This window comes from Camellia sinensis, chromosome 11, assembly GCF_055761805.1.
Source record: "Camellia sinensis isolate YWXY chromosome 11, ASM5576180v1, whole genome shotgun sequence".
Lineage (NCBI taxonomy): Eukaryota > Viridiplantae > Streptophyta > Magnoliopsida > Ericales > Theaceae > Camellia > Camellia sinensis.
Window position 1 is genome coordinate 24,178,992 of NC_138971.1, and position 11,945 is coordinate 24,190,936.

The following is an 11,945-nucleotide window of genomic DNA, read 5'->3' on the forward strand; positions in this document are numbered from 1 at the left end:
GCCAACCATTATTCTTAAAGCAGTAGCTTCTTATGACTTGTGGATTTGGCATGCATTTTTTAGAATGCCTGGGTCACACAATGACTTGAATATATTGGATCGATCGCCCTTGTTTTATGATCTTACTCATGGTAAAGCTCCCTCTATCCATTACACTATTAATAGACATAGTTATAATATGGGTTATTACCTTACTGATGGTATATACCCTCAATGGGCAACACTGGTTCAAACAATCTTTTCTCCCCAATGAGCAAAGAAATAACATTTTGCAATGATGCAAGAGTTCACAAGAAAAGATGTAGACCAGGCATTCGGAGTACTTCAATCTCGATTTGCAATTATAGGTGGTGTTGTACGTTTTTGGGATTCGAAAATGCTTAGGAACATAATGAAGAGTTGCGTTATATTACATAATATGATTGTTGAATATGAGAGGGAGGAGCACCTTGATTTCGATTATGAACTTTCATCAACCAACGCACCAGTACAACTTTCCTGTACTCCTAAGGCCATCTTCAACAGTGCATCAGATTAAGCATCAAATTCAAATTTGATGAAAAAAGTCATTTTTTCCCTTTCCAATGGTTTCACCAAATTGATATCAAACTGAGAATAGAACAAAACTTTCATCAAACTGAGGACAAGTATGAGATTTTACCATTTCACTGTGCTGTAATGTTAGGGGTGGGCCAACCAGTCAACCAGCCAAACGTCTGGCCAGTTGACCCACCGATCGACCGGCTCCCTCAATCTGCGAACTGGTTTATTTTCTGGAATAGGTGCGAACTGGTTTATTTTCTGGAACAGGTTCAAAAAGGTAGGTTATTTTGTGGACTAGGAATAAATTGCAAGGTGATATAAATTTAAATTCCTATGAAAATGCAAATGAAAAAGTTACATCCTCTATACATATAAATTTTGAGTTGAGAACTAGCCGTTCTGCATCAACAATTCCAATAATTTATCGTTGGGTTAACAGAGTATTTTGAAACTTACCGTTGCTGTTATGCTCTATAAAATATATCTGTTTGATAATAACACGCTGTGAATTTCAGTTGGGTTGGCAGAATATTTCAATTTGATAATAGCATTACATTTTGTTGAAGTTGTAGACATGCTGTGAATGTTTTTAGTTCTGTCTCGTTATAATTTTTTTTTTTTTTTTTTTTTTGTGAGCTTCAGTTTATATTATCTTATTCTGAGGTTGAGTATATATCATTCCAATATTTTTCACTGTCTAAGTTAGATATTGTATCCTACTGAATTTGTTTCAAACTATGGAAGATTTTGAAATGTTTGAGGAATCACAAATGTTGGAGCACAACACTGATATTAATTTTATTTCGGAAACTTCACGAGAGCAGAACCCTGATATTCATTTTATTTCTGAAACTTCTCGTGTTTCTCGTGGTAAAGTGTTCACAATTATAGAAGATGAAACTTATGTAGATCTTGGTTAGCAGTCTCTCAAGATTCCATTACAAGTAATAGTCAGACTATGGCTATATTTTGGGAACGAGTACTTGTTTATTTTAATTCACAATTGAGCAGTGAATCAAATCGAAACCGTATTTGTTTGTCTTACCATTGGTCTGGCATGAAAAAGGCAATTAATAAATTCTGTGGTTTTCTTGAACAAATTCAACTGAGACAACAAAGTGGAACAACTGAGGCAGTCATGATAAAATTTCTTTTTGTTATTAAATATCATTTTCGTTTGTAATGTATATTTGTTATTGAAATTTTTGTAATTTTGTTTTTGTAGGTTACTGAAGCAAAGCAGATGTATCATGCAATACAGAAAAAACATTTCACATTTGATACATGTTGGGATATTTTGGGCCGAAGTTGTAAGTGGGATGAATTTCGAACACAACCCAAAAAAACCACACAACATGATTATCCATGTTCGAATCCACCAACTGAAGATGAGGCTTTTCAATCCAACCAGAATAATGCGGTGCACCAACAGCCAACTAATACACCAGCACGACCAATTGGTACTAAGGGAACGAAAGAGAAGTTGAAGAATCAAACAACTCACGATAGTAGATTTGATGAGATGGCTGCCAACCAATCCAAAATTGTTGAAGTATTATCAACTATCTCCTCTAGAACTATTGAACGAGAAAAACAAAAGGCGATAGACCGTGAACAAAAGAATGCAGAGCGCCGAACAAGGGCCGAGGATACAGAGGAACAACTAAAACTCCTATCTATGATGAATGAAAGAGAACAACAAAATGAAGATCATAAAATAATGCCAATGGTCATGGCAATTTTAAATCCTATGCAAATGGCGTACTACGAAGATTGTGAAACCCCGTATTTTTCAGGTATTAATATTTTAATAAGAGATATTGGTGGTTGTTTGGTGGTAAAATATTTAGATGAGAATCTAATTTATTTTCTCCATTTATTTTATCTCTTTTTTCTCTCCACCTCATTATTATTCATCTCCTTTGTTTTCTAATTTTTTTTTTCTTTATTCTTGGGCACCAAGTAAATTTCCTTTCTTTGACCCCAAGTTAGTACCATTGTATATATATATATATATATGTACCTCTTATTCATCAAATCTTTTTGTACACAATATCTATGGAATTTGTACACATAATAAATAGGAAAATCTCCCCAAATCTTGAGCACATAGCTAGCGATCATACCTCCTAGGCCATAATCAGTGTACTTTAGTACAAACAAATCCCTTGAAATCTTGGAGCAATGATGACCTTGGTACCAATTCTATATATATACATTGGGAATATGTCCATAGTACACATCTATTGAATAAAATATTCTCCATTTCCCTCCCCTATAGCCGGCCAACCTAGGAGAGTGTGAGGGATCAATTTTCAAGGCTTGTAATCGTGGCATTCTAGAAGCAAAAGTACCAAGTACACCCCTTTCTTGCCCACCAAGTAAACTTTATTTTATTATTTTTCCTTTTCTTTTGTCCCAAGCATCCTTGCCTATAAATTGAGCTCACCTCTCAACCATTTCTATCATTCTTCTTCTTGGTCCATCCATATCTCTATCTCTCTCATTTTTTTCTCTCTTAAATTATAGAAATTTTGAGTTTAGATTAAGAGTGTATAGAGTGAGTGTAAGCATTTTCGTACGGAAGAGAGTTGTAGAATCTTACATACCTTATGCCACTTTGGAGATTCATGGAGAAAGATCGAGATTCGAGTGTTGGAGATAGAGGCGATTGATTTGAGGTAATTCGGTGGTATACAATATGCTTCCCTAAATTCTCTTTGCAAAGAGTTTATTTTTAATTCCAATAATTTTGTACTCCTCTTGATTATTCTGATCGTTTTATAAATTCTGTGGAATTATTCGTTGTTGATTCATTTGATTACTCTAGTCATTTGATGAATTCTGTGTAGTTATTTTGTGTTGGAAATGTTGATTTGTCTGGCTAAATGACGTGGAAGTGCTCTGTACATGGATCGAATGGACTTTGCCAATATGCTCTGTACCAATAGCTCGGATAAGCGGTTGTGCTTGGGTGAGGGGGGTGAGGCTAGTCACTGGTCATGTACTGAGTAGGACCGGGTATTTGGTTCTGGATAAATTATCATACGTCGAGTTGACTTGTTTGTGCAATTTGGTAAATTGCTTGATTATCGAATCTAATCGGTTGTGTAATTGTTGGACCTCTATTGATTTATTTTCTATCTGAGCCTTGTTATTCTTGTTGTATTGTATACTTCCCGAATTAATTTATTTTTCAGGCGTGGAGCAAATTTAGTGGCGATTGGAGTTGAAGCATCTAAAGAGATTATTTGAGTTGGAGATTCTTTTAGTCCACAACTATATATTATTTTTGGAAATTTTCATAATTTATGTTTTGGAGACATTTGAGTTAATTATTTATGGAGACGATTTGTATATTTGGGATTATGAGTTATCTGCGATTATAAATTTGAGGTTGATTTGATTTATTAACAGCCCGGAAGTCGGGGCGTTACAAAGATCTTCAACGACAGATCTTATTTTGAACAACTAATAGATTGCCTTGACTGTTTCTGTATTGGTGGGTAGTATTGGTTTTATTATTTAAAAACATTAATAGTGGGTTGTATTGGTTGTATTGGAATTGTTTGTATTCATTGTTTTTTTATAACATATAATTGTATTGATTTGATTTTAACATGTTCATAAATATGTGGTTGGTACAACATTTTAATTATTTACAACATTCTGTGGTTGGTACAACATGCTCATGCTATTTCAAGAATGAATTCCAGGTCTCATGTCTTTACATGTTAATTTCTCTGCAAGTAGGCTCCACAAATCATTAGAAGCAAGTTTTAGTTAAATTACAGTCTTTAATTTCTTAAAAAAAATCAACTAAAATGGTTTGCACTTGGGATTTTGTTTTTCAGGCAAAGAAGAAAATGGTTGATTTAGAAAATAAAATAATCAAAGAGAAAAGGAGCAGTGGAATCTCTGAAGCTTCAAAAGATGGTGCAGATGTTTTGATTGGCAATGGAAGTGAAAAACTAACAGAGGATTTAATATCAAATAATATGATAAGGGAAGCTACTATAATATACAAGACAAAATCACTACATTTATAAAACAAATTGACCCAACAAAAGGTTGTTAAAATAACAAAATACAAAACAACGAAAATACATAATGTAAAAGTGCATTCTAAAAACAAATAAATTAAAATGGTGTCATCCAAGCTGAAATTAAGACTGATTTCGAGGCTGTTATTGTTGGCGTCGTGGAGGGTTGGAGCTTTCACCACGTTCTGGTCTGGCTCTTTTAGTTCTAGGCATAATGTGAATATCTATTAAATTTTTATGGAAATGTGTTAAATATCAATGGTGAATTACACATGAGCTGAAATTAAAATGGTAATGTGTTAAATATGAAGATGAATTAGAGCTGACATTCAGAGTGCAAAACTTTACTGTAAAATGGAAATGAGCTTTCACCATGAAAAATTAGGTTGAGATGGGAAGGAAATGCATGTTATAGGTTGTAGTTTAACAAATAAACTTGATCTTATATCAAGGAGAATGGCAAAACAGGAGTTTAAAAATTTACTTTAATAGAAGTTTTAATTTGTACACATAACTGTTCTTCTTTGCCAATACACCTCTAAATGAAATTATTAAAATTAAAAAATACAGTAGACGAGCTTGTAGTGAATAGATAAGGCATTTGATGACAACAAATCAAAGATAACAAGATAATAAAATAAAATAAGAGAAAAAGAGAGTAGGTAGTTCCCTTCTTCAAACCAAACCCCCATTAAGGAAATTACAAACATTAGATAGAAATGCCATTCACTTGTCTGTTTCATATGAGAAAAGTGAATTTCCAAGGTTAAACATTAATGTAGTTTGATTCAGAACAAGGTTAAACTTCAACAATTAAAACATGGTGTTATGTTCTTCATCTTTCTCCTATAGAAGCCTTTTTTCTGGTGTACAGAAGTGCAACGAAGTGCACACTGAAATAAATAAAAAAATAAAAAATTTACAAGGCCAGTTGACCAACCAGTTGACCCATGTTGAACACTCACTCTATTTTCTTGCTGGCTTCTTGTTCCTATTGCTGTTGGCCTTGTTGCTTCAGATGCTTTGCCTTGCTGATTCTGTCGATTCACACTTCCAATATAGAGTTTGTATAGAGTGAATATGTAGCGTTTGGGAATAGAATTTGGTGATGCCGAATTTGTAGTGTTTGTGGAGCAGAATTTGTATATCTGTTTCGTCTACAATCTTGAGCTGATATAGAGGGTAAATAATTGAGGTAGGTGGTGGAGGGAATTAATGTGGTTGGTAAATTGGTTTAATGAATTAGTTGGATGGTGGCATTGTAGACACTCTATTTTTTACGGCCCTTTAAGACTTGGATGTTCTTGCAGGTACATCCGATAACTAGTTTGTTTGCTCGCCAAGCGCTCGAAGTCCGCGGCAGAACGCCACAAGTTTGAGCATTTCAAGCCCTACATCCATTTTGTCTCATCTTTAGACCATGCTTGGTTCTTTTTAGCTTGAAGTTTCTGACGACCTGCCGGCCATCTTTGGACGTTGCTAGCCACCACTTCTCCTTTGCCAACCATTGGTGTGCCTTGTCGGCCATCATTATTTGCTGCAGATATTTTGTGATATTTTGTGCCAGCTGTTTGCACACATTCATGCATTTTCTTACACGTGTGTGGCTGGATGTCTATGAGGGAAATTAGTGTTTTTCTACATACAGGACCCCTCTCTCTCATGTGAAGGGGTTAGAAAATTTTGAGACATAAAAATTTTCTCTTTTTCTAGAATTCTCTCTCTCTCTTACAATTTTGTGCCTAAGTGCTTGTTTTCTCTACACTTTTACATACACTACCTTAACCAGAGTTGCTAGTCCTTGAGCTGAGGTAACTTGGGACCTTCTTTGAGCTCTAGAAGGTGGTTTTTGGCTTGAATTGTTGGCCAACTTGTGTTTTGCTTCAAAGGTATAATACTTGCCTTATTTATACTTGTTTTGTATACTTGTTTTTCCATCATTTTCAACTGTTTTGGGGCTGGTTTTGAACTGTAAAAAGCTCTATTTTTGTGGCTTAAAAATGGTGGTTTGAGCCCTTTTTTAGTTAGGGAGTGATTCGCCATTCTTGTTTCTTAGTTTGTAAAGCTTTTGTGCCTTTATTCATCATTTTAAAGCCAACTTTTTTGAGCCTTTTAACCACTGAATTTTAGAAGTTTTTTCAGTGGTAAAAAACTCATTTTGAAATCCAAAATTGGAGGGGTTATCCTCCCCTCCTTGTGTCTTGTTTGCATGCCTAGTTAGCCTCATGTATTAGCTTAATGTTTTAGCTTTTTGTGGCTCAAGTCTAGCATGTTTTCAACTCTATTTTGACCTGTTTTAGCTCTGTTTTGGGTTGGTTAAGTCATTTGAGTCTTGTTTTGCATAGTTGTAGTGTAAGTTCCTTGTACTAGCTTGTTGTTTTAAGGCTTTAAACATCATTGGTTTGAGTTGGTTGCATGTTTAGGTGCTTTTATCACTCATTTCCAGCACTGATAATCTCTGCAACCTCCATCATTTCTTCACTTTTTGGTTTTGCTTTGAAAGTGGTTTCAAATCACTTGTTTGCCTAAGTGTGAAATGGAGGTGCTACACCTAATGGTTTAATCCCTTAGGGGGTTCATTACCAATAGTGTAATGCCTCTTTCATGCCCAAAGCAACTTGGGGTTTGAGCTCTCTTTCTATTAGAGGACACTCACCAATGGACTTAATGGATTAAAGGATGATTTGGTAATTAAAATGTGCAAAAAAAATTGGCAAGTAAAAGAGGCAACATAAGCATTCTTTGTGTTGCATTGCATGTGTTGAAATCGGAAGTTAATTTGAACACAAGGCAAATGGGACATTTCATACTCAATAGTGATGAAATGTGTCATTTTCCTAGGTCTCCATTGCCCTTGATCATGCATGATAGGGTGATGGTCACTTGAGTCTTGTTTTTGCATTTATTGAACTTGCACAATTGATTTCACAAGTCATCATACAATGAGATTGCTTGATTGGTGGTTTTGTAAACCAAATCTTGTCCCTCCTTTGATTTCCTCATGAAAAGGAGAGACAAGGTGTGCAGATAACCCTTGGAAAAACTCCATTTTTGCTCTGTTTGTGCTCTGTTGCAGCATGGTAATCCAATGCATCAGTGGCCGATAGTGCCCCATCCATGGCCGATAGTGTCTCATTTCTAGTTGGTAGTGCACCCTTTTGGCTGGCAGAGGGCCGGCAGCATTCTTCCATGGCCGGCAGGCCACTGGTGTAACCCTCAGCAAAGATTTGGTAAGGTGGAGCAGAAAGGTTTCTGAAGTATGCTCAACCTCACAAACAGAGACTTTCGAGAGCAAAACATAGGTCTTTTCGGGGAGAAAACCAAGCATGCGCATGCATATCTATCACTTCCCGAGGCTGAATAGTTGATTACTTAGTTTAATTGCAATTGAGTTGTAATCTTTTAATTAGCTAAGTAGTTAATTAGATGTGGTGTAATTATTTAATTAATTAACTAGAATAGTTAAGTAATTAAAGTTTTGTAATAATTATTTTAGCTGAGCTTAGCTTAGCTTAGCTCTTATTCCTTCGGACCCTCCTTCACGAGGGCGTAATGTTATAATAAGTGTGTGTGTGTGTGTGCGTGTGTGCATGTCCTCCAACCCCACGTCTTTCTCCCTTTTATTTAATTGCTTTTGATGGTTAGATTAGGGACATGTTTTAATTAGCATATCGCATGCTTGCATACATTCATCTTGTTTTGTATGCACCGAGGCTCAGCGCATCATTCAAACTGTATTGTAATTTCAAATAATTCTTTGAATACGTGTTTAATCACATGTTGCTCAAATCAATTCATATGCCATATTAGTAGCCGAGCCTATTAATTGCATATTACATGTGCTGCATTAGGCATCTTGTATAGTTAGGATCGTACATCTTTGTAAGTAGTTTCTGTTTTGGCTTGGAGTACTTGGTGAGTTCTTATGCTTTAGCATACTTGCATGGATGTGATTGCCATGTTGCCATGTTTTCCATGAGGCTATGTGCTTAAATGCTAAACTGCATGAATGCCTGTGGATGAAGGCTTGCTGTTTGAATTGGAACAATTCAACAAATGTGAGTTTTAAGCCCACTTTGTTGAGTGGCAAACCTGTTTTAAGCCTACTATGTTTGGTGGCAAATTCGCAAACTTTAAGCCTACTTGAGGTGGCAAATTCAAACCCTTTTTCGTAAACAAACATGAAATTGAATTGTTCCAATTCTTGCGATTTTAGTCTATACTTGCTTGTGCGTATCACATAGTAAAGCTAGTCTAATAACAGGAGCAAGAGCACATAATGTTTATAAAAGATCATATCATGATTAGTAAAGGCCGATCTTTGATCGGGCGAGTGGGGGTGCTCAATTCATGACCTTCCCTCTCGTACCTAAGTTCTTGAACCGAGACAACTTTGGTGATAACAGGCACGTGGCCTTTGGCACGAGTCATGGGTTTCCTAAATTTCCCCAAAAACAAAAATATTTAGGTGGTGACTCTGTATCTGGCAAAGCAGTCTAATTTTGGCATTATTTGATTTAAAATAGATTTCCAAAAAGATTTGCCGGATTTGGACTCTTTGGTGTTTATCAGTTTCACATTGCACTTGTGAGACTAGATTCAGAACCATGTGAGTCCGAACTGTGAGTCCTTTCTTTTCAAACCTTCCAAAAGGGGGTGTGGAAAAAGGTGAGTCCACAGTTTCTGGCGACTCTGCTGGGGATTTAAAGAATTTGACTCGAACTCATGATATGTTATTTTATTTACACTTATGTATTTTTTTGCATTTGTATTTGCATCGGTGCGCCTAAGTCACTTTGTTTGCCATCTGCTATTCCTGAACGGTTTACTGGAGGCTCGCTTGGAAAAGCTTGCTAAAAGGCTGACCAGTTACGGGCTCTGCTACGATGGGAACACAACCCTTGGATTTGGACTACCACTGTACCATTTGATCCTCTTTTCACTTCTCGGTGTTAGGTGTGAGAAGTATATTAGGTAGTCTTGCTGAGGTACTCTTTTTGACCAATTGACCTAGTTGCATATTGAAAACCATAGAGACTGTTCCAAACTAGGACAGATTGCTCATCCGAATGCAGGAATTGTATGAAACCGCTTGTTTTGCATAGTGAATCCCTAGTTCATGATGAAATTAGGACAGGGTAACCCTACCCCATCATAGGGGTGTTTTGGCTCTCACTTGCTTGATATGTGCTTTTAGAGTGAAACTTTGTAGGAATGTATGTATTAGTTGTAAGTCTGGGTATCAGTTTTGAGGTAGAAATCAGTGATGAGTATAGTTCTCTAGCTTATGATTGCAACTGCGCGTTGTTTGTGTCTGAGCCAAGGTGCTGTGCGGTTTCTGATTTTTGTTTCGTTTTGCTTTATTTTCTTTTTGCAAGGTAGTTTTTCACCATTGCTTCAGATGATTCTATTACCCCTCAAGCACTCTAGACCAAAGTTAGAAGGATTTGCAGATCCGGGGATCTAGTCAAGGGATAGCCAATGTTTGTTTCACTCCTACTGGTTACTAGAGGGAGGAGGATCAGACAGAATTTACCAATCCAGCAGTCACCTTTTGCTTCGCCTGTGCCCAGTCAAGCCCAGTCTTCTACTTCTACTCTAGACGGAGAGTATTTGCTAGTTCTAGTAGCTCAAAGTCCCCTACTCAGCATGGAAGATATGCTTCGTTAGCTCTAGCAGACCATTGAGACTATGCAGCTAGATGCTGCTAGCCAAGCTGAGACCATAGCCCGCCAAGCCGAGGTTGTAGCTCGCCAAGTAGAAGTGATAGAAAGACTTCAACAACAACAACCATAACCAGTAGTAGCTTTTGCATCCCATGCACCCCCAGTGGGAATTCCAGCACCCGGGGTCATAATTAATGTCCAGGAAAATGCGGGGATTACGGCAGATCCGATCTCACTTCAGACCTCAAAGGCACCAGTTTATCAAATGGAGGCGCCGTTTGAATTTGAGGTTGACCCCACTGCAGTGAAGGTCAACAAGCTAGAAAAGCTCTTCAAACGGGCTTAGGGCATGAATTCAATCCCTGATATTGAGGATGGCTACACAGATTCCGCAGTAACCTGCCGGACAGATTCAAAATGCCGCACATAGACTGGTTTGACGGCTCCGGGGATCCCATGGTCTATCTGCGGCTATTTTCAAATATCCTATGACCAATGGGTCTGTCTAGACTACAAAAGTTGTCACTTTTTGGCCGGACCCTATCGGGTATAGCGGTCGTTTGGTATGCCAAGCTTGAAGACTCTGTGAAGAGAAACTGGGAGGAAATGGCTGAGGCCTTCATAGCACAGTACTCCTACAATACCCAAATCGAGGTCACTACTTGTGACCTCGAAGCGACTCGTTAGGAGCCAAAGGAGGGTTTCTCGAATTTTGTGACTCAGTGGAGGACCAAGACCTCTATGATGACTTGCCATCTGAAAATGTCCAAATCAGAATGGTGGTCCGTAACTTGCAAGGGAGATTATTACAGAAAATGATAGCCTTGCCTTTGTTTACATTTGCTGAACTCCATAAAATATGGATGCAAATTGAGGATACGATGAAGTAGGGTCTGATAGACCATGAGAAGGAACAAACCGAAAGGTCCTTTATACGCAGCTCCAATGCAGCCACGACTGGTGGCACCTCTACATGGCCTTCGGATGTGAGCATGGTCACCACCACACCTAAGACTGTCAACCCTTTTGCCGGTACATCTAACATAACTTCACAAACCTCAAGCCATTAGACCTGAGGCCAGAGGGTCTTCACCCTACTTTATATGTCCTTATCCAAAGCCCTAGGGGTCCTAATCAAAAAAGGACATCTTAAGCCGTTAGAACAACACCCACTACTCGATCCTCTAGATCCGAAACACAACTCGGCCAAATATTGTGTTTTTCACCAACAGCATGGTCATGATACTGATCAGTGCTTCAGATTGCGTTATGAGATTCAAGATCTCATTGACAATACAGTGATAGCACCTCCCGAAAAACCCAACGTCACTACAAATCCTCTCCCACCACAAAAACAAGCCCCTCCACCTCGGCAAGTAAACCTCATCCACACACTGGCCATCTCTTATGACCCCAGTATATATATCACCCCTTCCCACCTACTTAAGCCGGCATTGATCATCTCTGAGAGCACAGACTTGTGCATGATGAGCGCGTCCTCACTCCAACCCGAACCCGTGGTGGTGACAGTGGAAGATGAAGGGAGGTCAGCCTTGGTGAAGAATATCAGTCCGTTGCCCGAGGGCTTTGAGGGTTTATCTGAAGGGGCATACGACCCGAGTTGCTATGTTGTGCCAATCAATCAAGCTAAGCTGAAAGTGGTGTTGTCGACTGGGGTGGAGATTAGTGTAGT